At 38.1% G+C, this 26,687-nt stretch overlaps 2 pseudogenes; both read left to right on the top strand.

Annotated features, from left to right (window-relative positions):
- The first annotated feature begins 10,297 nt into the window (after window positions 1–10,297).
- Window positions 10,298–13,262, top strand: LOC149514319 (25S ribosomal RNA; annotated as a pseudogene).
- A 10,864-nt stretch (window positions 13,263–24,126) lies between these two features.
- On the top strand, window positions 24,127–25,773 carry LOC149514318 (18S ribosomal RNA; annotated as a pseudogene).
- The last annotated feature ends 914 nt before the right edge of the window (window positions 25,774–26,687 follow it).

The raw sequence follows: 26,687 nt of genomic DNA, 5'->3' as shown, positions 1-26,687 counted from the left end.
TTAAAATCATAAAAGTGAACACGAGAACTTTAATTTCAAAGAAAATAGCTTAAAGACTGAAAACTTTGTATTAAGGGTGAAATGATCTTTTCATGTGATCTAAGAATTTTGAAAAGTACATATTTGACAGTAAACAATCTAGACCATTGGGTCACATTGGAAATTTGATCCAAGGGTGAAAGTTTGATCCTTGAAACAAAAACAAGGGTGAATTTTGGATTTGGATGAATTTGTGATATTCAAATTGGAACCAATGTCGATTAAAATTGAAATTTGTAATTTTAAAGCACTAGAAACCTTGATTGCACTTCGAGAAGCGTAAAATTACCAAAATTCATTTTAAGAGTATTTTTGTATTTTGACCTTTTCAAAAACGAATTGTAGTGATAATTTACAGATCATAATTACATATTTTTTGAGAATTTCTTATGCATTGGAAACCCAGATCACACCTTGGAGGTGTGAAATTATAAAAATACCCTAAAAGGTATTTTTATAATTTGACCTTCCTAAGGCTAGATTTTTGTGAAATGCTTTAGATCATGAGAGCATTGATTTCTAGGAAAATGGCCTAAAGAAGAAAAACTTTGTATTAGAGGTAAAATAATCTTTTCATTTGATCTAAGAGCTTTCAAAATTACATCTTTGGCAGTAAATTATTTGGACCATTGATCACATTGGGAATCTTGATCTAAAGGTGAAAGTTTGCTCCTTGAAACAAAAATAAAGGTAAATTTTAGACCCTTGGATGAATTTGTGATAATCAAATTGGAACTAATATGGATTAAGATTGAATTTAGTAATTTTAAAGCCCCAAAAACTTTGATTGCACTTTGAGATGGTAAAATTACCAAAATACATTTTAGGGATATTTTTATAATTTAGCCTTCTCAAAGTCAAATTTTTGTGAAAATTTGTAGATCATAATTGATTTTTTTTTAGGATTTTTGATGTATTAAAACCTAGATCACACCTTAAGAGGTGTTAAATTATAAAAATAACTTAGGGGTATTTTTATCATTTTACTTTCCCAAGGTCAAAATTTCACAAAATGGTCTAGATCATTGTTTGATATTATTTGATGATTTTTAGAATTTTGAAAACCCTGATTGCACCTTGAAAGATGTGAAATTAGCAAAATACACCTTAAGGGTATTTTCGTAATTTATCTTTCATGAAGTCGATTTTTCGTGAAACTTTTCAGATCATGCTTTTAAAATATTTGATGATTTTTTATGCATTCAAAAGCTTGGTAGCACCTTGAAAGGTATGTAGTTACTAAAATACTCATTAGAGGTAATTTTCTAATTTGACCTTTCGAGATTGAATTTTCATGAAACTTTTTAGATTTTAGTTTCATATTATTTTATGATTTTTGGTGCTTTAAAATCACAAAAATGAACACAAGAGTATTGATTTCCAAAAAAATAGCCTAAAGATTGAAAACTTTATATTAGTGGCAAAATGGTTTTTTTACTTGATTCAAGAGCTTTAAAAATCACAACTTTGGAAGTAGACAATCTAGACCATTGGAACACATTGGGAATACTGATCTAAGTGTGAAAATTTGCTCTGAGTTGAAGGTCAACTTTGAAACCAAACAAAATGAATAGGAGAAATGCTTTTTTTTTGGCAAACAAAAGCAACAATATCATGTATCCCAATGGTTACAAACTTATTTGGTTGGTACTTTGTCTAAAGAACTTATATTTTTACAATGGAGGAAGTTTGAAAGAGTTGAAAGACTAACTTTGGAACCAAACAAAATGAATAGGAGAAATGCTTTTCATGGTAAACAAAAGCAACAATATCGTGTATTCGAATGGGACCTATATATTTTGCTTGGTATTTTGTGAAAAAAAAAACTTATACTTTTAAGAAGAAAGAAGTTTGAACCAGTTAGAGGACCAACTTTGAAACAAAACAAAATGAATGGGAGAAAATGCTTTTTTTGGTAACCAAAAGCAATAAATCGTGCATCCCAATGGTAACAAACTATTTCACATGGTAATTTGTGAAAAGAACTTATACATTTATGATGGAGGAAGTTTGAACTAGTTGAAGGACCAACTTTGAAACCAAGCAAAATGTAAAGGATAAATGCTTTTTTTTGGTAAATGAAAGCAACAATATCTAGTATCCTAATGAGAACTATTTATTTTGCTTGGCACTTTGTGAAAACAATTGCCACACAAATCATGGATTTTAATAATTGATAGAATGCTCTTTTAGATTGTAAATTATGGGAAACAGTGGTTTAAATGCAAAGAGTGAATTATTGGAGAATCCCATGATTTACGCAAATCAAGGAAATTAGGTCTTAAATGTTGATTTGTTGATGGTTAACCGAAATCCCTTCTTAGATAGTAAATTATGAGTGGTAATGGTAATAAAGGTAAGAGCAAGATTAGGATCAATCAAATTCATGGATAATCCCTAAATTAGTGGAAATGTAATTGATTACTTGCCAAAGTCAAGTGTGTCCAAATTCATCTTTCAATAAATAGGCCATGCATCTCACTTGTAAATAGAGAGGATTCCACAACCCACTCTTTTCCCTTTTTCTCTTGTCTTTTCCTTTTATGGTTTCACTTAGTTTTCATTGTAAATTGACTAAGGTGATAGAATAGTCTAGATCTTTTGTTATTTCTTTTACTCTTGGCTAAGGTGACAGACTCTCTATTGTTTTATTTTCCAAAGCTATTGCTTTTAATACAAGTTTATTTTCACTCAAATCTCTTTTTCTCACTTTGCATGCCCAACTTTCTTTTGCAAGCTTTCAAGATTCAAATTTGTTCTTTTATGCTCTCTTTTACTTTCAGCCAACATTCAAGCTTTCAACTTTCTTTTATTTTCTAGTATAATAGGCCTACCCTTTAAGCTACCAAATGGTAGTTGGTTAGCTTGGCTTTTGGCCTATACATTTATAATTTCCATTCTTTCATTTTTGCTTTCAACCAATTGACCATTTTATCTATCTAAATATAAAGTAAGAAAGAACTTCATTTGGTACTTGGTTTTGCACCCTAACATAATCTGTGTAGGATCGACAACCTTACTCACATTTTATTACTTGGTTGCAACCTGTGCACTTGCAGCCTAAAAAAAAAGAGCAACCAGTAACAAACTATCTAGCTTTTTAACTTTGTGCAAACAACCTATAATTTTATGATCAAGGAAGTTTGAACAAGTTGATGACCAACTTTGAAACAAAACAAAATGAAAGGGAGAAAAACTTTTTTTGGTAAAAGAAAACATCAATATCATGTATCCCAATAGTAAAGAACTATTTTGCTTGGTACTTTATGAAAAGAATGTACACTTTTACAATGGATAAAGTTTAAATTAGTTAAAGGACCAACTTTAAAACCAAATAGAATGAAAGGGAGAAATGCTTTTTTTTTTTTGTAAACAAAAGCAACAATTTATTGTATCCCAATAGGAACTATCTATTTTGCTTGATACTTTGTGCAAAGAAATTATACTTTTATGATTGAGGAAGTTTGAATGAGTTGAAAGACTAACTTTGAAACCAAACAAAATGAAAGGAAGAAATGCTTTTTTTGGTAAATAAAAGCAACAATATCTTGTCTCCTAACAAGAACTATCTATTTTTCTTGATATTTTGTGAAAAGAACTTATATTTTTACGATAGATGAAGTTTGAATAAGTTAAAGGACCAACTTTGAAACCAAATAAAATGAAAGGCACAAATGCTTTTTTTGGTAAACAAAAGCAAGAATATTATGTATCCTAATGGTAACAAATTATACTACTTGGTACTTTGTGAAAAGGATTTACATTTTTACAACAGAGGAAGTTTGAATGAGTTGAAGGACCTACTTTGAAACCAAACAAAATGAATAAAAGCTTCTTTTGGTAAACAAAAGCAACAATATCATTTATCCCTATTATAACAAATTATTTTGCTTGGTATTTTGTGAAAAGAACCTATACTTTTACGGTGAAGGAAGTTTGAACAAGTTGAAGGGCTAACTTTGAAACCAAACAAAATAAAAGGGAGAAATACCTTTTTTGGTAAACAAAGCAACAATATCATGTATCCTTATAGGAACTATGCATTTTGCTTGATACTTTGTGAAAAGAACTTATATGATCGAGGAAGTTTGAATGAGTTAAATGACCAACTTTGAAACCAAACAAAATGAAAGGGAGAAATGCTTTTTTTGGTAAACAAAAGCAACAATATTTGTCTCCCAATGGTAACAAACTATTTTGCTTGTTACTTTGTGAAAAGATCTTATACTTTTACGATAGAGGAAATTTGAATGAGTTAAAGGACCAACTTTGAAATCGAACAAATGGGTGAAATACGTTTTATGGCAAACAAAAGCAACAATGTCATATATCCCAATGAATGGGAGAATTGCTTCTTTTGGAAAATGAAAGCAACAATATCTTGTATCCCAGGGGGAGCTATATATTTTGCTTGATAGTTTTGGAAAAAAACTTATACTTTTATGATGAAGGAAGTTTGAATACGTTGAAGGACCAACTTTGAAACCAAACAAAATGAAAGGGAAAAATGCATTTTTTTGGTAAACCAAAGCAGCAATATCTTGTATCCCAATAGGAACTATCTATTTTGCTTGACATTATTATGAAAAGAATATATACATTTACGATGGAAGAAATTTGAATGAGTTAAAAGCCCAACTTTGAAACCATATAAAATGAAAGGGAGAAATGATTTTTTTGGCAAACAAAAGCAACAATTTCTTGTATCCCAATAAGAGCTATCTATTTTGGTTGGTAATTTATGAAAATAACTTGTACCTTTATGATGAAGGAAGTTTGAACGAGTTGAAAGACCAACTTTGAAAGCAAACAAAAAAAAAAGGAGAAATGCCTTATTTGTAAACAAAAGCAACAATATCTTGTATCCTAATAGGGAATATCTATTTTACTTGGTGCTTTGTGAATAAAACTTATATTTTACGATGTAGGAAGTTTGAACGAGTTGAAGGATCAACTTTGAAACCAAACATAATGAAAGGGTATAAGGCTTTTTTTGGTAAACAAAAGCAACAATATCTTGTATTCCAATAGGAACTATCCACTTTGCTTGGTACTTTATCAAAAGAACTTATATTTTACGATGGAGCAAGGTTGAATGAGATGAAGGACCAAATTTGAAACCAAACAAACTGAAAGGGAAAAATGCTTTTTTTGGTAAACAAAAACAACAATATCTTATATCCTAATGGAAACTATCTATTTTGCTTGATCTTTTTTAAATGAACTTATACTTATATGATGGATGAAATTTGAACAAGTTAAAGGACCAACTTTGAAACCAAATAGAATGAAAGGGAGAAATACTTTTGTTTGGTAAAAAAAGCAAAAATATCATGTATTGCAACAGTCAAAGACTATTTTTCTTGGTACTTTGTGAAAAGAACTTATACTTTTACAATGGAGGAAGTTTGAACGAGTTGAAGGATTAACTTTAAAACCAAACAAAAGTACTTTGTGAAAAGACTTATGGTTTTACAATCAAGGGAGTCTGAATGAGTGAAAGACCAAATTTACAACCAAACTAAATGAATGGGAGAAATGTTTTTTTTTTGGTAAACAAAAGCAATAATACCATGTATCCCAATGGTAACAAACTATTTTTCATGGTACTTTGTGAAAAAAACCTATTCTTTTACGATCGAGGAATTTTGAACGAGTTGTAGGACTAACTTGGAAATCAAACAAAATGAAAGGGAGATAGTTTTTTTGGTAAACAAAAGTAATAATATCATGTATCCAAAAGGTAGCAAACTATTTTGCTTAGCACTTTTTCAAAAGAACCTATACTTTTACGATGAAGAAAGTTTGAACAAGTGGACCAACTATGAAACCAAATAAAATGAAAGGGAGAAATGTTTTTTTTGGTAAACCAAAGCAATGATATATTGTATCCCAATAGAAACTATATATATATATATTTTATACTTTGTGAAATGAACATATACTTTTAAGATGGAGGAAGTTTAAATGAGTTAAAGGACCAACTTTGAAACCAAAAAAAATGAAAAGATAAAATTGTTTTTTTGGTAAACAAAAGAAAAAATATTGCGTACCCCAATGGTAACAAACTAATTTGCTTAGTACTTTGTGAAAAGAACTTATACCTTTACGATATAGGAAGTTTGAACAAGTTGAAGGATCAGCTTTGAAACCAAACAAAATGAAAGGGAGAAAATATTTTTTGGTAACCAAAAGCAACAATAACTTGTATTCTAACTCTATTTTATTTGGTACTTTGTGAAAAAAACTTATACAATTACAATGTAGAAAGTTTGAAAAAGTTAAAGGATGAACTTTGAGACCAAATAAAATGACAGAGTTAAATGTTTTTTATGGAAAACGAAAACAACAATATCTTGTATCCCAATGGGAACTATCTATTTTGCTTGATATTTTGTCCAAAGAACATATACTTTTACAATAAAGGAAGTTTAATAAAGTGAATGACCAATTTTGAAACCAAACAAAAAGAGTGGGAGAAATACTTCTTTTGGTAAACAAAAGCTCCAATATCGTGTATTTCAATGGTAACAGACTATTTTGCTTGGTACTTTGTGTATACTTTTACAATGAAGTCTGAACGAGTTTAAGGATGTATACTTTGAAATGAATGTAAACTTTGTGAAAAGAACATATACTTTGAAATCAAACAAAATGAATAGGAGAAATGCTTTTTGTGGTAAACAAAGGCAATAATATCTTGTATTCCATCAGGAACTATCTATTTTGCTTGATATTTTGTAGAAAGAACTTATACTTTTATGATTAAGAAAGTTTGAATGAGTTAAAGGACCAACTTTGAGACCAAACAAAATGAAATGGAGAAATACTTTCTTGGGTAAACAAAAGTAACAATATCTTGTATCCCAATGATAACTATCTATTGTGCTTTATACTTTGTGAAAAGAACTTATACTTTTACGATGGAGGAAGTTTGAACAAGTTGAAGGACCAACTTTGAAACTAAACAAAATGAAAGGAGAAATGCACTTTTTGGCAAACAAAAGCAAAAATATCATGTATCCCAATAGTAACAAACTATTTTGTTTGGTACTTTGTGAAAAGAACTTATTCTTTTACAATGAAGGAAGTTTAAAAGAGTTGAAGGACCAACTTTGAAACCAAATAGAATGAAAGGGAGAAATCATTTTTTTGGTAAAAAAAGGCAACAATATCTTGTATTCTAATGGGAACTATCTATTTTGCTCGGTAATTTGTGAAAAGAACTTATATTTTATGATGGAGGAAGTATGAATGAGTTGAAGGACCAACTTTGAAACAAAACAAAAAGAAAGGGCCGAATGCTTATTTTGGTAAATGAAGGCAATGATATCTTTTATCCCAATGGGAACAATCTATTTTGCTTTTTACTTTGTCAAAATAACTTATATTTTATGATGGAGGAAGGTTGAATAAAATGAAGGACCAACTTTAAAACCAAACAAAATGAAAGGGAGAAATACTTTTTAGGTAAACAAAAGCAACAACATCTTGTATCCTAAAGGACACTATCTATTTTGCTGCATACCATGTGAAAAGAACTTATACTTTTATGATGGATGAAGTTTGAATGACTTAAAGGACCAACTTTGAAATAAAAAAAAAAATGAATGGAGAAATGCTTTTTTTGGTAAATAAAAGTAGAATATCATATATGGCAATGGTACAAACTATTTTGCTTGGTGCTTTATGAAAAGAACCTATAGTTTTATGATAGAGGACGTTTGAATGATTTTAAGGACCAATTTTGAAACCAAACAAAATGAATGGGAGAAAAGCTTCTTTTGGTAAACAAAAGCAACAATATTGTTTATCACCATGGCAATAAATCATTTTGTTTGCTACTTTATAAAAGAACCTATACCATTACAGTGGAGGAAGTTTGAATGAGTTGAATGACCAACTATGAACCTAAACAAATTGAAAGGGGGAAATACTTTTTTTTGGTAAACAAAAGTAATAATATCATATATCCCAATGGGAACTATGCATTTTTCTTGATACTTTGTGAAAAGAACTTATAATTTATGATAGAGGAAGTTTGAACGAATTGAAATACCAACTTTGAAATGAAACAACATGAATGGGAGAAGGGCATTCTTTGGTAAACAAAAGCAATAGTATCATGTGTCCTAATGGTAGCAAACTATTTTACTTGGTACTTTGTGAAAAGATCTTATACTTTTATGATGGATGAAGTTTGAACAAGTTGAAGGATAAACTTTGAAATCAAACAAAATGATGGGTGAAATGCTTTTTTTGGCAAACAAAAGCAACAATATCATGTATGCAAATGAATGGAAGAAATGCTTCTTTAGGAAAATGAAAGCAATAATATCTTGTATTCTAGCAGGAACTATATATTTTGCTTTGTAGTTTGTGAAAGAAACTTGCACTCTTATAATGGAGGAAGTTTGAAAGCATTGCAGAATCAATTTTGAAGCCAAACAAAATGAATGGGAGAAATGTTTTTTCTTTTTGGCAAACGAAAGTAACAATATCATTTATCCCAGTCGTAACAAAAATAATTTTGCTTGGTACTTTTTGAAATTAACTTAGACTTTTATGATGCAAAAAGTTTAAATGAGTTAAAAAACCAATTTTGAAGCAAAATAAAATGAAAGAAAGAAAAAAATTTTTTTTGAATGAAAGCAACAATATCATGTGTCCCAATGGTAACAAACTATTTTCCTTGATACCTTGTGAAAAGAACTTATACTTTTTTGATAGAGGAAGTTTGAATGAGTTAAAGGATGAACTTTGAAAGCAAATAGAATAAAAGGCAGAAATACTTTTTTTGTCAAATAAAAGCAACAATATCATGTATCCTGATGGAAACTATCTATTTTGCTTGGTACTATGTGAAAAGAACTTATACTTTTACATTGGAGGAAGTTTGAATAAGTTGAAGGACCAACTTTGGAACCAAAGAAAATATAGGGAGAAATGATTTTTTATATCTTGTATCCCAATGGTGACTATCTATTTTGCTTGGTACTGTGTGAAAAATCTTATACTTTTATGATGGAGGAAGTTTGAATGAGTTGAAGGAACAATTTGAAATTGAACAAAATTAAAAGGTTAAATGCTTTTCTTGGTAATCAAAAGCAACAATATCATGTATTCCAATGGTAACAAACTACTTTTCTTGGTACTTTGTGAGAATAAACTTTTACAATGGAGAAAGTTTGTACAAGTTGTAGGACCAACTTTGAAACCAAGCAAAATGTATGGGACAAATACTTTTTAGGTAAACGAAGCAATAATATCATGGATCCTAAAGGTAACAAACTATTTTGCTTGGTACTTCATCAAAAGAACCTATACTTTTAGGACAAAGGAAATTTGAACGAGTTGAGAGATGAATTCTAGAACCAAGTAAAATGAATGGGAGAAATGCTTTTTTTGGCAAACAAAAGCAACAATATTATGTACCCCAATGGTTACAAACTACTTTGCTAGGTATTTTATGAAAAGAACTTATAATTTTATGATGGATAAAGTTTGAATGAATTGAATGACCAATTTTGAAACCAAAGAAAATGAATGGGAGAAATGCTTTTTTTGCTAAACAAAAGCAACAATATTGTGTATGCAAATGAGAACTATCTATTTTGCTTGGTACTTTGAGAAAAATACTTATACATTTATGATTGAGGAAGTTTGAACCAGTTGGTAGACCAACTTTGAAACCAAACATAATGAATGGGAGAAATGTGTTTTTTGGTAAATAAAAACAATAATATTGTATATCCCAATGGTAACAAACTATTTTGCTTGGTAATTTGTGAAAAGAACTTATACTTTTATGATGGAAGAAGTTTGAACGAGTTGATGGACCAACTTTGAAACGAAATGAAATGTAAGGGCTAAATGCTATTTTCTTTTTGTAAACTAAAGCAACAATATTTAACAATGGGAACTATTTATTTTGCTTGGTGTGAATTACAGAATCTCATGAACCATCAAGTCTTTGAATACAAGTTGTGCCCTAAGCCATTAGGCCAAGGGCAAGCCTGCTTGGGTATCTTGCATCATCATCTTTTAACCCCCCACCTATCGGGCTTTGAGTGAGGGGTGAAAGATGGCATTCCATGATCTCGTCGATCATGGTTGGCCCAAAAGTGAGTCCTTAGCAATGATAGCACCGCGATGTCGGTGGTAAAGCTCACTGCATGCCTCATCTCCGGTGATGTGCGCTCGTTATCCATCCGAACCCCATTGTGCCCCTTACATCACTTGATTGATACTCCCATTGTGACTTTAGGTCAAGTGGGATTACCCTATTAGTTTAAGCATATCAATAAGTGTAGGAAAAGAAACTTACCAAGATTACCCTAGTAATAGTGAGTGAACCAGAAAGAGCCTAGCTTGAGAATTAGACTCCTCAGATGTCTAAATTATAGTTTGGAGAAGTATCCTCAGTGACAAACTGAGCCTAAGTCTCCTAAAAAGAGGTGCAGGAAAGGGTGAGAGCCCCATTATGCTTGGATATTGTCACACCATGAGGCACTATTTACGAGTCAGTTTGTTTGGGAATACAGCCCCAATCGAGCTATAAATTTCATCCAAGGCTGAATACGAGTAAGAGACTGATAGCAAACAAGTACTATAAGGGAAAAATGAAAAGGACTTTGAAAAAAAAGTCAAAGAGTGATTGAAATTATCGAAAGGGAAGTAGATGGGGTCGATGATACACCTCAATTGGATGTGGAATGGTGAGAGCTAGTTTTTTTATCAACTTAAGGCATGGACTGACATGGGTTATGGTAGAAGCCTAAGCCCAGGATTTTGATATGCTCGTGGAGACAGCATCACCATGATCATGGAATGCAGTATGTGCTATCTCAACATGCATTAGCACTTGCATGCTCCAATCATGCCTTCAAGCTTTCCATCTGACCCATCTTGAAACACAGACTAAAGAGTCTAACATGTGTGCAAGTCAATGGGTTAGGAAACCTATAAGGTGCATGGAAGCTGAATAGCGGGATCTATCATGGGTGCACCTGGGATTGACCTTGATCTTTTAAGAAGGGTTTGAATACGAGCATGCCTGTCAAGGCCCAAAAGATGGTGAACTATGTTTAAGCAGGGCGAAGCCAAAAAAACTCTGGTGGAGGCCCGTAGTAATACTAACAGGCAAATCATTCATCTGATTTGGGTATAGGGGTGAAAGACTAATCGAACTATCTAGTTGATAGTTCCCTTCAAAGTTTTGTTCAGGATAATTGGAGCCTTTAGCGAGTTCTATTAGGGAAAGACAATGGTTAGAGACATTGAGGGTGTAATGCCCTTGACCTATTTTTAAACTTTAAATAGGCAAAATGGTGTGGTTGCTTCGTTGGGCCATGCCATGGAATCGAGAGCTCTAAGTAGGCCATTTTTTATAAGCAAAATAGGTAATGCAAGATGAACTGAAAGTCAGGTTATGGTGCCTAATTGCACATTAACTAATAACCCATAAAGGGTATTGGTTGATTAAGATAGTAGGACGGTGGTCATAGAAGTTAAAATCCACTAAGTAGTGTGTAACAACTCACTTGCCGAATCAACTAGCCTCGAAAATGGATGGCACTTAATCACATGACCCATTCCTGGCCATCAGGGTAAGGGCCAGGCCCTAATAAGTAGAAGGGCATGGTGGTCACTATAAAACTTATGGCATGAGCTAGGGCAAAGAAGCTATCAGTACAGATCTTAGTGGTAGTAGCAAATATTCAAATGAAAACTTTGAAGGCTAAAATGGGGAAAGGTTCCATGTGAACAATGCTTGCACATGGGTTAGTCAATCCTAAGGGATAGGGGAAGCCCATCTGACAATACATCTAGTACAAACTTCGAAAGGGAATTGGGTTAAAATTCTTGAACTGAGATGCGATGACTGACGATAATGTTAATGAGTCCAGAGACATCAGTGGGGGCCTTAAGAATAGTTATCTTTTCTGTTGAATGGCTTGCCCACCCTGGAAATGACTAAGCTGAAGGAAGGGTCCAATGGATGCTCACGTAATATGATTTCTACCAAGTGTTTTGAATGTCAAAGTAAAGAAATTCTACTAAGTGTGGGTAAATAGCGGGAGTAACTATGACTCTTTTAAGGTAGCCAAATGCCTCATCCTCTAATTAGTGACATGCATGAATGGATTAATGAGATTTCCACTATCTTTATCTACTAAGCAATGAAACCACAGCTAAGGGAATAGACTTGGCAAAATCAGCAGGGAAAAAAGATCTTATTGAGTTGAACTCTAGTCTGACTTTGTGAAATGACTTGAGAGGTGTAGGATATGTAAGAGCCATCAGGCAAAATTAAAATACCACTACTTTTAATGTTAGTTTACTCATTCTAGGAATCAGAGGTAGGGCACGACCCTTTTTTTAGACCTTAAGCCAGCCTTGGTCAGTTGATCTGAGTGAAAGACATTGTTAGGTGAAGAGTTTGGCTAGGGAGGCATATCTATTAAAAGATAACACAAGTGTCCTAAGATAAGCTTAACGAAAACATAAATCTTATGTGGAATAAAGGGTTAAATCTTATTTGACTCTAATTTTCAGTAGGAATACAAACTATGAAAGTGTGGCTTATCAATCTTTTAGACCTTCAAAATTTAAAGCTAAAGGTGTCAAAAAAGTTACCACAGGGATAACTAGCTTTGGCAACCAAGTGTTCATAGCGATTTTGCTTTTTGATCCTTTGATGTCGACTTTTCCTATCATTGTGAAGTAGAATTCACCAAGGGTTGGATTGTTCACCCACTAATAGGGAATGTGAGTTGGGTTTAGACCATTTTGAGATAAGTTAGTTTTACCTTACTAATGGTAGTGTTGTAATAGTAATTTAACTTAGTATGAGAAGAATATTGATTCGCACAATTGGTCAACGCTCTTGGTTAAAAAGCCAGTGGTGCAAAGCTACCATACATTAGATTATGACTGAATGCCTCTAAGTCAGAATCCAGGCTAGAAGTGATGCATGCACCTACCACTAAATTGTTGACTCATAGTAGGGGCCCATGGGCCCCAAAGGCATGTGTCATAGGTGCAGCCCTTATGGTGGACAAGCTACGCGAACCTTCTTAGAGCTCAATTCCCATCGAGCGAGAATAATCCTTTACAAAAGACTTAAATATGCGATAGGGTATTGCAAGTGGTTGTGTGGCCTTGCTACCATGATGCTGCCATGATCCACTGAGATTTAGCCCTTTGTTGCTTCGATTTATCCTTCATCCCTCACATTTATTGAAGTTGTCTCACTTTATTTTTTTTACACCAAACCCCTCTAGGGTTGGAGATGAATGGAGTTCCCCATTGCAATTGATTCAGATCGGTGATAACATCCCTCCCTCAAGTATCTGAGTAAATGATAGCCAAATGCCCTTGGTGTTTGTTAGAAGGATGGGCTTACCCTCGGTGCAGGCACTTGCCTTGATCTTTATCGGCACATGCTAGCCCCTGGTGTGGGTTGTTGCCTCAAATGTAATCAATTGCATCTAGCCCTTGATTATTGCATGGGCAAATGCACCCAACACCATTGGCAAATGCCGTCTTGTTCTTGCCTTGGACACCATCACAAAATGCTAGCAATGTTTGAACGAGTGCTTACCTTGACCACTGTCGGCACAAATAGGCTTTTAGTGTGGCTTGTTGCCTTGGACACCTCTTTGGGGGATGTTGACACTTGGTGTAGCATGTGTACTATAACCCTCCCACCTAAGGCACTTATTAGCCCTTTGATCACCATTGGCACAAAATGATGGTTAATGCATATGTCATGGGCTCCGATCTTAAGTTGAACTCTGTGTGGCCTTGGACAGGGAATTGACTCCATGTGCCTAAGTTAGCCTATAAAACACAAGTGCTCATCATAATTCTAGCTTGTCAAAGATTATGCTGCATATTTGGCCTTCTAGAAGTCCACAAATCTAATCCTTCTAAGATTGTGTTCAAGCATGCTCACACCTAGGTCTAATCATATGCCTACACCTCGGTCATTAGTGCCCGCACCTGGGTTTGACCGTGCATCCATGCATCGCTCACTAGCACCCGCACCTAGAACTAGCTAAATTTTGCCAAACCTAAACATCATGTCTAAGCCTTTGGAATCTTGATCATGGGTTATACCACTGTTCTAGGCTTGTTCCCTATGACCTGGGCTTGCAGTAAGCCTCAAGGCCTAGTTTTCTTGGCTGTCGGCCTGTTTTGCTAGAACTGGAATTGCTCATTGACTTAGAGAGAACGTTCAAGCTTGGACTAGTTTATGGATCGTGATACATGCATATGCCTCATCCACCATCAGGGCATGTTGGCCCTTGGTCTTGGCATATGCTTTGACCACCATTGACACATGTAGGCCCTTTACGTGGTCAGTTCCCTCAAACAACATTAGCACATGCTAGGCTGCACACCACGTGAAGGTATCTTGGGCCTAGGCTATACACCATGTTCACCATGACCAGACAGTAGGTGAGTTTAAGCATATTTTCATATTTTTGCTAAGACAATGGTGTTTTTATGGCTTGTAATTTCATATAAATGCTCACTAGTGCCCACACCTGGGCTTGGCTCAAATATGTCAAACTTGAACACCGTGCCTAAGCCTCTGGTGATTTGATCATTGCCCATACTACTATTTTAGGCTACTTCCTTTTGACATGAGCCTCCAGTAAGCCTCAAGGCTTGGTCCTTCTGGTTTTCAAACCTTGTCCCACTAGAACCAAAATTGTTCATTGACTCAGAGAAAACCCCTAGGCCTGGACTAGCATACGGATCATGACACATGCACATGTTTCGACCACCATCAAGATGTGTTAGCCCTTAGTCATGGCATATGCTTTGACCATTATTAACACATGCTGGCCTTTTGTACAGGTAGTTCCCTCAAACACCATTGGTAAATGTTAGGCCACGCGCCACGCAAGGGCATCCTGGGCTCAAGCCATCTGCCATGCACCCCACAACCAAGCAGTAGGTGGATTTAGGCACATGTTCATATTTCTATGATGCCAATGCCATTTTTATGGCTTGTAAATTCATATGAGCACTCGCTAGTGCTTGCACCTAGTGCTAGCTTAATTTTGTCAAACCTGAATACTATGCTTGAGCCTCTTGAGTCTTTATTAATGCCAATACCACAATTATGAGCTAGTACCCCATGACTTGGGCCTCTAGTAAACCTCAAGGCTTGGCCCCCTAGTTGTCAAACCCTATCTCCTTAGAACCGGAGCTACTCCTTGACTCGGAAAAAACCCCTAGGCTTAGACTAGCATGCAAACTATGACACATGCACAAGCCTTGATAACCATCGAGACATGTTGGCCCTTGGTCTCAGCACATGCTGGCCTTTTGTGCAGGTAGTTCCCTTGAACACCATCAACACATCCTAGGTGTCATGAGCCAACCTTGTATAGGGCCATGATCGGGACTTAGGTTGCCATGAGCCACCCATGTATAGGGCCATGGTCGGGTAGATCCCTTGTGCTAGGAAAAGTGTCCCCATTTCAAACATTGTAATGGTTACTGGTAGTATAGCTCTAAAATCTCTAAAGCTCTTTAGAGGGGTGAGCCGACAGCGTAGTGTTAGGCTGTCTCACCAGTTGCTATGCGAGCTTAGGCCACCCACCAAGGGCTGCCCCCTGGCCCTGGTGACGGTGGGAGGTCCCGATGTATGATTCCCGTTAATAATAAAACTCACCCCGATTGAATGTCCCGATTGTTGTCTCGATATGTTTTTCTTTTTCTCGATGCGAATATGCCTTCTTGTGTGTGTGCTTGAGATTGATCTCGATATGTTGTGCCTTATTGTGAATGCTTGTGGCTAACCATGGTTTATGGTTATTTGTTCAGATATCGATCTATTGAAGGCTGACTTGGTTGGGAGTGCCCATTCAAGTGCCGCACGGTCTATTGCTTATTGAGAGAAAGCTTAGTTCGTGACACGTGGTATCAGAGCACGGTTGAGAAGTGCTAGAAAAATGGATGAGATGGCCACAAGTGGTGGATCGGATCATCAACAGAGAATTGAGGAACTTGAGGTCGCGGCGACAGCAATAAAAACTCATATGGTGATGAAAGACCGAGTGAGGGAGATCGAGACAACCCAATGGGAGTTGTCCGATACTCTCCATAATGTGAGCGAAGAGGCTAGAGATGCCTTGAACATTCTCCAATAGGAGTTTGAGGAGCTTAGAGCCTAGGTGAGCATCCTACAAATGGCTGTGGCTAGATCGGGTTCGAGCTCGATGGACAGGGGACAAAGGCCCAACATGCCAGAACCTCGATGCTATGAGGGGGCAAGGGATGCTAAGGAACTTGAAAATTTCCTGTTTGACATGGAACAATACTTTCGAGCTGTACACACGAGTTCAGAGGAAGACAAGGTGACAATGGAGTCAATGTACCTCGCAGGGGATGCCAAGCTGTGGTGGCACTCCAAGTTTGTCGATGACGAGTGCCTGATTAAGACTTGGATGGATCTGAAGCGAGAATTGAAAAACCAGTTTTTTCTAAAGAATGTGGAGTATATGGCTCGAAGGAGACTCGAGAGTTGGTGCAAACTGGAACGGTGTGAGAGTTCATAAGGAACTTTTTTACCCTGATGCTGGATATTCGGGACATGTCCGAAAAAGACAAGATGTTCTATTTTCTTGAGGGCCTCAAGCCTTGGGTGAGGACAGAACTATAAAGGCAGAAAGTGCAAGATGTGGCCACGGCTATGGCTACAGCTGAACGTCTTCACGTTTACAATGATGGCTCCTCAAAATGGAAAAATCCTCCATCAACTGGCAGTAGCTTTAACTTTAGGAGTGAGGGAAAGATGACTAGGTTGGATCGACCCTTCAGTGGGGGATCAGACAGGAGGTTCTTTGGTCGAGATAGCACCCAGCCCAAGACAAGCAACCTAGGGATTTTCAAGCCTAGGCAATCGCTAGCTTGCTTTCTTTGCAAGGGGCTACATCGAGTGACTGAATGCCCGCACCGGAGAGCCCTTAATGCCTTAAGAACCTCATCCCAAGAGTCTGTAAAAGTGCCAGAGAGCATTGAAGAAGCTGAAGAGGAGCCAGCCATGATGGGTTCAATAAGGTTTCTCAATGCCCTCCGCACCCAATTGAACACTATAAAAAAAGTGCAAAGTAGAGGCTTGATGTACGTGAACTTGACGATCAATGAGAAAGCCACCAAGGCCATGGTGGATACGAGTGCAACCGACACTTTCATCACACTAAAAGAAGCAAAAAGGTGTGGTCTTCAGATTAGTAAAGATTGTCGACGAATGAAGGCAGTCAATTCGCCAGCCTTTACGATCAGTGGAAGCTCCAAAAGTGTCACAACCCGATTAGGGCCATGGAAAGGGAAGGTAGATTTTACAGTTTCCCTCATGGATGACTTTGATGTTGTCCTCGGATTAGACTTCATGATGTTGGCTCAGGTCATCCCTATCCCTACTGCTAGCTGCTTGTTGTTCTTAGGGGAACACCCATGTGTGGTGCCAGCTAACATCTTACCAAAGAGTGGGAAGAAAATGATTTCAGCTTTGCAATTCAAGAAAGGGGTAAAGAGAGGAAAACCCTCCTTTGTGGCGGTGCCGATTTACAAAGAAGGATCAGAAGTAGAACCAATACCTGATAGGGTGGGAAAAGTGTTGGAAGAATTCGAAGAGGTGATGCCAGAGATGTTGCCTAAAGTTTTACCCCCTCGATGAGCAGTGGACCATGAAATTAAGCTCCTCTCAAGAGTGAAACCCCCTGCTAGAGCACCCTACCGCATGGCCCCGCCAGAGTTGGCCGAACTAAGAAAGCAGTTAGATGAGTTGCTACAAGTCGGGTTCATCAGATCATCAAAGGCTTCTTTCGGAGCGCCAGTGCTATTTCAAAAGAAGCACGATAGAAGTTTGCGATTATGTGTGGACTACAGGGCCCTGAACAAAATCACCGTAAGAAACAAATATCCCATTCCCCTTATAGCAGACCTGTTTGATCAACTGAGCCGGGCCAAGTACTTCTCTAAATTGGACTTGAGATCTGGCTACCATCAGGTCAGAATCATTGAGGGAGATGAGCTAAAGACCACTTGTGTGACACGGTATGGTGCATTTGAATTTCTTGTTATGCCTTTTGGACTGACCAATGCTCTTGCCACATTTTGTACATTGATGAATCAGGTGTTCCATGACTACCTAGACAAATTTATAGTCATCTATTTAGATGATGTAGTGGTATATAGCTCCACCTTGGAAGAGCATCAAGAGTACCTGTGCCAGGTACTTCAAAGATTACATGACCACCAGTTATACGTAAAAAGAGAGAAGTGTGCATTTGCTCAGACCCAAATCCATTTTCTCGGTCATATTGTCGAACGTGGCCACATTCGAATGGACATGGAAAAGGTTAGAGCCATCAAGGAGTGGACAACACCGAAGAACGTTAGTGAACTCCGCTCATTTTTGGGACTAGCCAACTACTATAGAAGGTTTGTGGAAGGGTACTCTCGTAAGATCACGGCCCTCATGGAACTATTAAAGAAGGAGCGTAAATGGTGTTGGATGAGTGAGTGCCAAGAGGCCTTCGAGGGATTGAAGGATGCTATTATGAAGGATCCCATCTTAGCTCTCCCTGATATTGAAAAGCCCTTTGAAGTTCAGACGGATGCATCCAATTTTGCTATTGGAGGAGTGCTTTTGCAATAACATCACCCGGTAGCATTTGAAAGTAGGAAGCTAAGTGAAGTTGAAAGGAAATATACAGCCCAAGAAAAAGAACTCTTGGTGGTGGTCCACTGCTTGAGGGCTTGGCGACATTACTTGTTGGGTTCACACTTTGTCGTGAAGACAGACAATACGGTCGTTAGCCATTTTCTCACCCAACCAAGGCTTACGGTAAAACAAGCTAGGTGGCAGGAATTTTTAGCGAAATTCAACTTTTGTTTTGAGCACACCACGGGAAAAACCAATCAAGTGGCTGATGCATTGAGCAGGCGAGTAGATCTAGCGGCCCTTAGAAGAATTGCCCCAATGGCGGCTAGTAGAGCCACTACAGACATTCACAAGTTGATTAGAGATCACTTAGGGAAGGACCTACAAGCTTGTACCATCCTGAAGCTAGTGGATGAAGGGAAGTCCAAGTACTTCTGGCAAGAAAATAGGGCTTATGGACCAAGGGACCTCGAGTATTTGTGCCAAGAGCAGAAGGTCTGTGACAGATGCTAATGAGGGAATGTTATGACACACCATGGGTGGGACACCTAGGTTGGCAACGCACTTTGGCGTTATTGAAACAAGGATACTATTGGCCTCACATGCGACAAGATGTGATGGACTACACAAAGACTTGCCTCATTTGCCAACAAGACAAAGTTGAAAGGAGGAAACCTGCAGGCATGCTTGAACCACTACCAGTACCCACCAGACCGTGGGAAAGCATCTCCCTCGATTTCATTTCGAGCCTACCCAAGGTTGGTGACCTTGGAGCTATTTTGGTAGTAATTGATCGGTTCTTTAAGTATGCCACATTCATTCCCGCTTATAAGTATTACACTGTGGAAGACACAGCTCGACTATTGTTCAAACATGTGGTCAAATACTAGGGCCTCCCTCAAAACATTATCAGTGATCAAGATCCAAGATTTATGGGGTCCTTTTGGAGAGAACTTTTCAAGATATTGGGGTCCCAGCTCAACATCTCCTCAAGCTATCACCCTCAAACCGATGGTTAGACGGAACGGTTCAACGGATTATTAGAGGAATACTTGAGGCATTTTGTTCAAGCCAATCAGAAAGACTGGCCTTCATTATTGGACGTGGCTCAACTCTGCTTTAACTCCAACAAAAGCTCTTCCACCAACAAGAGCCCATTTAAGGTGGTCACCGAATAATTACCAAGGCTATCCCATACTTTCTTGGAACAATATGGAGGAAAGAATTCGAGAGCCTTCAATCTCAGCAAAGAGTGGAAACAAAACACAGAGATTGCACAAGCCTACTTGGAGAAAGCATCAAAACGGATGAAGAAATGGGCAGACAAGGGTCATAGAGCTCAATAATTTTGAGTTGGTGATTTGGTTCTTGTCCGACTAGTTCCTGAACAAACCAGGTTCCTGAGAAAGAGAGATCATAAACTGGTGCACAAATATGAAGGTCCAGTAAGGGTCCTTTCCAAGGTGGGGAATGCTTCTTACAAAATTGACCCACCAAAGTGGATGAAGGTGCACCCAGTATTTCATGTGAGCAACTTGAAACCTTTCCATGCAGATCCTACAGATGCTAGTCGAAGGGAGCCAACCAGAGCCACCATCACCATGAAGCCACCCTCAGAGCGTCGAGTCGAAGAGATCTTAGCTGACAGGGAAACCAAGATATCTTGAAGACTAGTTCGGGAATACTTAGTGAAGTGGGAGGGATTAGGACTAGAAAAAACCAGTTAGGAGAGAGAGCACGACCTCCAGAGATTTCAAAGGAAGATTGAAGAATTTCAAGCCAGCAAGTCGACGAGGACGTCGATAGAATAGGTGGGGGGAAGATGTCATGAGCCAACCTTGTATAGGGCCATGATCGGGACTTAGGTTGCCATGAGCCACCCATGTATAGGGCCATGGCCATGTAGATCCCTTATGCTAGGAAAAGTGTCCCCATTTCAAACATTGTAATGGTTACTGGTAGCATAGCTCTAAAATCTCTAAGGCTCTTTAAGGGGGTGAACCGGCAGCATAGTGTTGGGCTGTCTCACTGGTTACTATGCGAGCTTAGGCCACCCACCAAGGGCTGCCCCCTTGGCCTTGGTGATGGTGGGAGGTCCCGATGTATGATTCTCGTTAATAATAAAACTCACCCCAATTGAATGTCCCGATTGTTGTCTCGATGTGTTTTCCTTTTTCTCGATGCGAATATGCCTTCTTGTGTGTGTGCTTGAGATTGATCTCGATATGTTGTGCCTTATTGTGAATGCTTATGACTAACCATGGTTTATGGTTATTTGTTCAAATATCAATCTATTGAAGGCTGACTTGGTTAGGAGCGCCCATTCAAGTGCCGCACGGTCTATTGCTTGTTGAGAGAAAGCTTAGTCCGTGACACTAGGCCTCGCACCACGTAAGGGCATGTTAGACCTGAGCCACACACCATTTGTACCATGACCAAGTAGTAGGTAGCCATATTTCTGCCATGCCAATGCCATTTTTATGGCTTGTAAATTCATATAAGTGCTCACCAATGCCCATACCTAGAGTTGGCTCAATTTTGCCAAACTAGAACATCGTGCCTGACACTTTGAAATCTTGATCACTACCAATACCATTGTTTTATGCTAGTTCCCTATGACCTGGGCCTCCAGCAGGCCTTAAAGCCTAGTCCTCCTAGCTATATAGCCATTATCCCTCTAGAACCAAAACTATTCCTTGACTCAGAGAGAACCCCTAGGTTGAAACCAGTATATGAACCATTACACATACATATGCTTTGATCACCATCTGCACCACAACCGGGCAGTAGGTGGGTTAGGCACATTTTCATATTTCTACCATTCCACTACCATTTTTATGGCTTGTAAATTCATATAAACACTCATCAGAGTTGCACTTGGGGCTATTCTGTCGAACCTGAACATCGTGCTTGAGACTTTCAAGTCTTGATCACTACTAATACCATTGGTTTAGGCTAGTTCCTCATGACTTGGGCCTCTAATAGGCCCTAAGCCCTGGTCCCCTAGCTGTCGAACCTAATTCTCTTAGAACCAAAACTGCTTCTCAATTTGGAAAGAACCTTTAGGCCTGGACCAGCATGTGAATTGTGACACATGCAAAGGCTTCAACCATCATGAGACATGTTGGCCCTTGGTCTTAGCACATGCTGGCCCTTTGTGCAGGCAATTTCCTTAAACACCATTGGCACATGCTGGGTCACGTACCACATGAGGGTATCTTGGGCCTAGGTCACGCACCATGCTCACCACGATCGGACAGTAGGTGGGTTTGAGCACATCTTTATATTTTTGCCATGCTAATGCCATTTTTATGGCTTGTAAATTCATATAACGGTCCCCTAAACATTCATGTGAAGTTTCATGGCAAGATAACTCATTTTTTATTTTTCATGATTTTTAAAATTGTTCATAGTTTGAAATTTTTTGAATTTTGTAAAAAGGAGTTTTGGCCCTAAATTTGGTATACATGATCCTTGTATTTTTGTTGGCATCCACAAAAAAAAAATTCAGCTAAAAAATTTGAAGTGTAAAAAGATTTTATGGCCATTTGAAAAATGCATCCTTATTTCAAACACTTAAATAGCTACTGGCTGCAAACCTATAAAAGCTCTTATGTTTTTTAAGGGGGTGTGAGTAATTGAGGTTCTTTGAGGGATAGAGGGCTAATATAAAGGCCAAGGACAAGCATCCATTACAAATCTTGTGCGCATACCCCCACCCCTCTTTCCCAATTGTTGGAACCCCTAATGTCACTAGTTAGATTCTCCAATGATGCTCCAACAATGGTGCCCTAGGCAAAAAAATATGGCACTAGTATATGCCTGAGCCCAGTGTGTGCATCATTGCCTAGAATCAAACTTTAACCAAGGCCTTGACCATTATTGGCATATGCTAGGACTTGGTATGGGCACATGCTTGGACTGTTATCAGTATAAACTGGCCTTTGGTATGAGCACTTACCTTGACCACCACCGACACATGCTAGTCTATGGTGTGGGCACATGCCTTGATCAACATTAGAAGAAGATGGCCTTTCATGCGAGCAGTTACCTTAAATAGCATTGGCATATGCTGGCCCTTACTATGGACACTTACCTTGAACGCCATTGACATATGCTAGGCTTGGTATGAGCACATGTCTTGACCACCACCAATACTTACGAAGCCATGATGCAAGATGTGCCTATTTGAAGAAGTGTCCCCATGTCAGACACTTTAATGTTTTCTATTAGTATATCTTTAAAGTCTTTTATGCTCTTTAAAGGGTGATTGTCAAGGCAGCCCCCTCCCTTCGTGGGAAAAATAGGTGTGCATGATGGGCCTCTCATTGCGTACATCCACGACAACATCCCTGGGGTAAAATCCAAGCCGTGCTATCTAAAAACTAGTTGTTCCAGTGACCCGTAGGAAACCATGGCTTCAATCAATTGGTACACACACAAGAAAGGTTGAGCTCAAGCTCGTGCCTGTAATTGATGTTGCCTTATGCCTCAAAACCAAGTCCTTGAATTAGGCAATGGCTTATTGGGGTGGTGCAAATAAAAGTTGTAGTTGTGAGCTTGGTTTTACCAAGTTTTTTAGGTATTTGGTAATCTCGTGGTCCCTTTTCATTGACCCTAAAAAATGCCTCAGCCTAGCCAAGCTTGTGCATGTAGCCAATGTTGCCCAAGACCCTAGGAATAAGTCCTTAAATCAGGTAATGTCCCTAATGGGGCAATGGTAGTAGAGTTTGCATGTGCAGTCCTAACCAGACCAAGCATTAGTGGCATCATGTTGTTGCCTATTAGATGGCAAGGGCAGTCTTGTGACCCTTGCTTGTGTTTTTCTTATGCCAAGCAATTATGGCATGGCCTTGTGCATCATTTCCTATGCTCGATTGTAGAGTAATCGATTGGGTGGGTTATGGACTGGTGTGCATGGATGCTGCCACTTGTATGCAATTGGCATATGAGTGGTGCTATGGTTGTGTGTGTTGGCAAACTTTATTCTCGATGCATTGGACTATCGACTTATCATCCTCTTCAATCTCTACCTATATGGTCATTGTACCTTGAAAGTGTGATCGAGATCCTATGCTGCGTACTTAAATCAATGGAAATTGGATGTCTTACAATCCCTCATCTTTCTTGTGTCTTTAGGGGCTATGGGTCAAACCTTAATTGTGCCTTATGTCCCAAGTGTGCCACCCAAACCCCTATGGCTATATTAGTGCACTGATGTTCGATTGTGCTTTCGATGAGGAATGTTTTATGGGCATGGGTCCTCGGCCCTTGTTCATTTGATGCTATGCATTTTACATGCTCGACATGCACATTGCTTATGCTCCATGTTGGCTCTTTTTGCTGCTCTATCAATGCATTGAGGCCCATATGATGCCAGCATCCCAAAGGAATGCTACCTGGTTGATCTTGCCAGTAGTCATATATGTATCTCAAAGATTAAGCCATGCATGTGTAAGTATGAACAAATTCAAACTGTGAAATTAAGAATGGCTCATTAAATCAGTTATAGTTTTTTTAATGGTATCACTACTAGAATAACCATAGAAATTCTAGAGCTAATAGTTGTAATAAACCCAACTTTTAAAGGGATGCATTTATTAGATAACAGGTCAACAAGGGCTTTACCCATTGCTTTGATGATTCATGATAACTCGATGGATCACATGGCCTCTGTGCTAGTGATGCATTATTCAAAATTTTGCCCTGTTAACTTTCAATGGTAAGATAGTGGCCTATTATGGTGGTGACAAGTGATGGAGAATTAGGGTTTGATTTTGGAGAAAGAGCTTAAGAAATGGCTACCACATCCAAGTAAGGTAGTACACACATAAATTACCCAATCTTGACATAGAAAAGTAGTGACAATAAATAACAATACCGAGTTCTATGAGTTTGGTAATTAGAATGAATACAATTTAAATCCCTTAATGAGGATCCATTAGAGGGTAAGTCTGGTGCCAATAGTCATGGTAATTCCAGCTCCAATAGCATATATTTAAGTTGTTGTAGTTAAAAAGCTTATAGTTGAAACTAGGGTTGGGTCATCCAGTTTACCTCATGGTGAGCATCAGTCTACTCATCCCTACTGCTAATGATACACTCCTAACCTTATCTAGTTGGGTCATTCCTTTGACACTGTTACTTTGAAGAAATTAGAGTACTTAAAGTAGGCCTATGCTTATATACATTAGCATGGGATAACATCATAGGATTTTAGTCTTATGGAGTTAGCCTTCGGGATCGTAGTAATGGTTAACAGGGATAGTCGGTGGCATTCACATTTCATAGTCAAAGGTGAAATTCTTAGATTTATGAAAGATGAACAACTACGAAAGTAGTTCCCAAGGATGTTTTCATTAATCAAGAATGAAAGTTGGGGGTTGCAAGAGGATCAGATATCGTCCTAGTCTTAACCATAAATGATGCTGACTAGGGATCAACAGACGTTACTTTTAAGACTCTACCAGCACCTTATAAGAAATCAAAGTCTTTGAGTTTTACGGGGAGTATGGTCACAAGTCTGAAACTTAATGGAAATGACAAAAAGGCACCACCAGGAATAGAGCCTGTGGCTTAATTTGACTGAACACGAGGAAACTTACTAGGTCCAGACATAGTAAGGATTGACAGACTGAGAGTTCTTTCTTGATTCTATGGGTGACGGTACATAGCCATTCTTAGTTGGTGGAGCAATTTGTCTAGTTAATTTTATTAGTGAATGAGACCTCAACCTGCTAACTAGCTACACAGAAGTGATGCTTCGTGGCTAGCTTCTTTGAGGGACTATGGCTACTTAGGCTAAAAAAGTTTGAGGCAATAACAGGTCTATGATGCCCTTAGATGTTTTACATCGCACGTGTGCTACACTAATGTATTCAACAAGTATATAGCCTTGGCTAACAGGACTGGGTAATTTTTGAAATTTCATCTTGATGGGGATAAATCATTACAGTTATTGGTTTTCAATAAAGAATTCCTAGAAAGCATGAGTCATCAGCTTATGTTGACTGTGTCCTTGTGTCACGTCTACAAGATGGTCTAGTCTTAAAGGTTTTCCCAAGTTAGCTAGCACTTCAAGTTCTAGCGAGATAGAGTCTAACAACTAAGGGGACTAGGCCTTAAGGCACACTAGAGGTCTAGGTCATAGGAAACTAACCGATAAAAATGGGATGGGTAGTGATCAAGACTCCAGAGGCCTAGAGAAGGTGTTTAGGTTTGGTAGGATTTAGTTAGGCCCAAGGGTAGGTGCTGGTGAGCATTGCATGGGCAACTAGTTAGACCCAAGAGAGAGCACTGTGGGTCAAGGAATGGGTGCACGGTCGGGCCTAAGTGTGGGTGAACTTGAACATAACTCTGGGAGGATTAGATTTAAGGGCTTCTAGAAAACCTAATGCTCAGCATGATTTTAGCAAGTCAGATTGGGCAGTAGCACCAAATCCCTTAGAATCAGGAATTTTATCTTAGCTTCTAGAATCTTAGGATTCAAACTAGTGTTATCCCTAGTGTTTAGTAATGTATCTTGGCACTGATTGTAATGGGGACTCAATTATAAATAGAGAGTCCCCCACCCTCATTATACATACACTAGAACCACTGAGTAATAACATCCTTACTCTTGCCTTAAACTTTCTATTGTTCTTTTACTAGCCTTTCTTTAAGCACTAGTTATGCCTTTTTATTTTATAGTGTACTAGGTGGCTAAGCCCTACAGTCTAGAGTGTTTGTGCATCATTTCTTGTGTTAGGCTAATTTGGGATGTGAAAGAGTCCATTCTCATGTCTTGGAGCCATGTGAGCTTGAAGCTTTAATCTCGACCTATGAAAAATAGTATTAGAGCCTGGTTTAAAGGAGCTAAGAGTAGGCAATAAAACCAAATACTATGAGGTATCGGAGCCTGGCTCAGACCAGAGGTGGTGACCAAAGCCTTAGTTTGGAGTGTGCAACAGATCCCTAC

The sequence above is a fragment of the Durio zibethinus genome, chromosome 16 (genome assembly GCF_047325235.1).
Source record: "Durio zibethinus cultivar Kanyao isolate XHJ-2024 chromosome 16, ASM4732523v1, whole genome shotgun sequence".
NCBI classification, from domain to species: Eukaryota; Viridiplantae; Streptophyta; class Magnoliopsida; order Malvales; family Malvaceae; genus Durio; species Durio zibethinus.
Note: the sequence above shows the minus strand (reverse complement) of the source record. Positions and strands in the feature narration are given on the sequence as shown.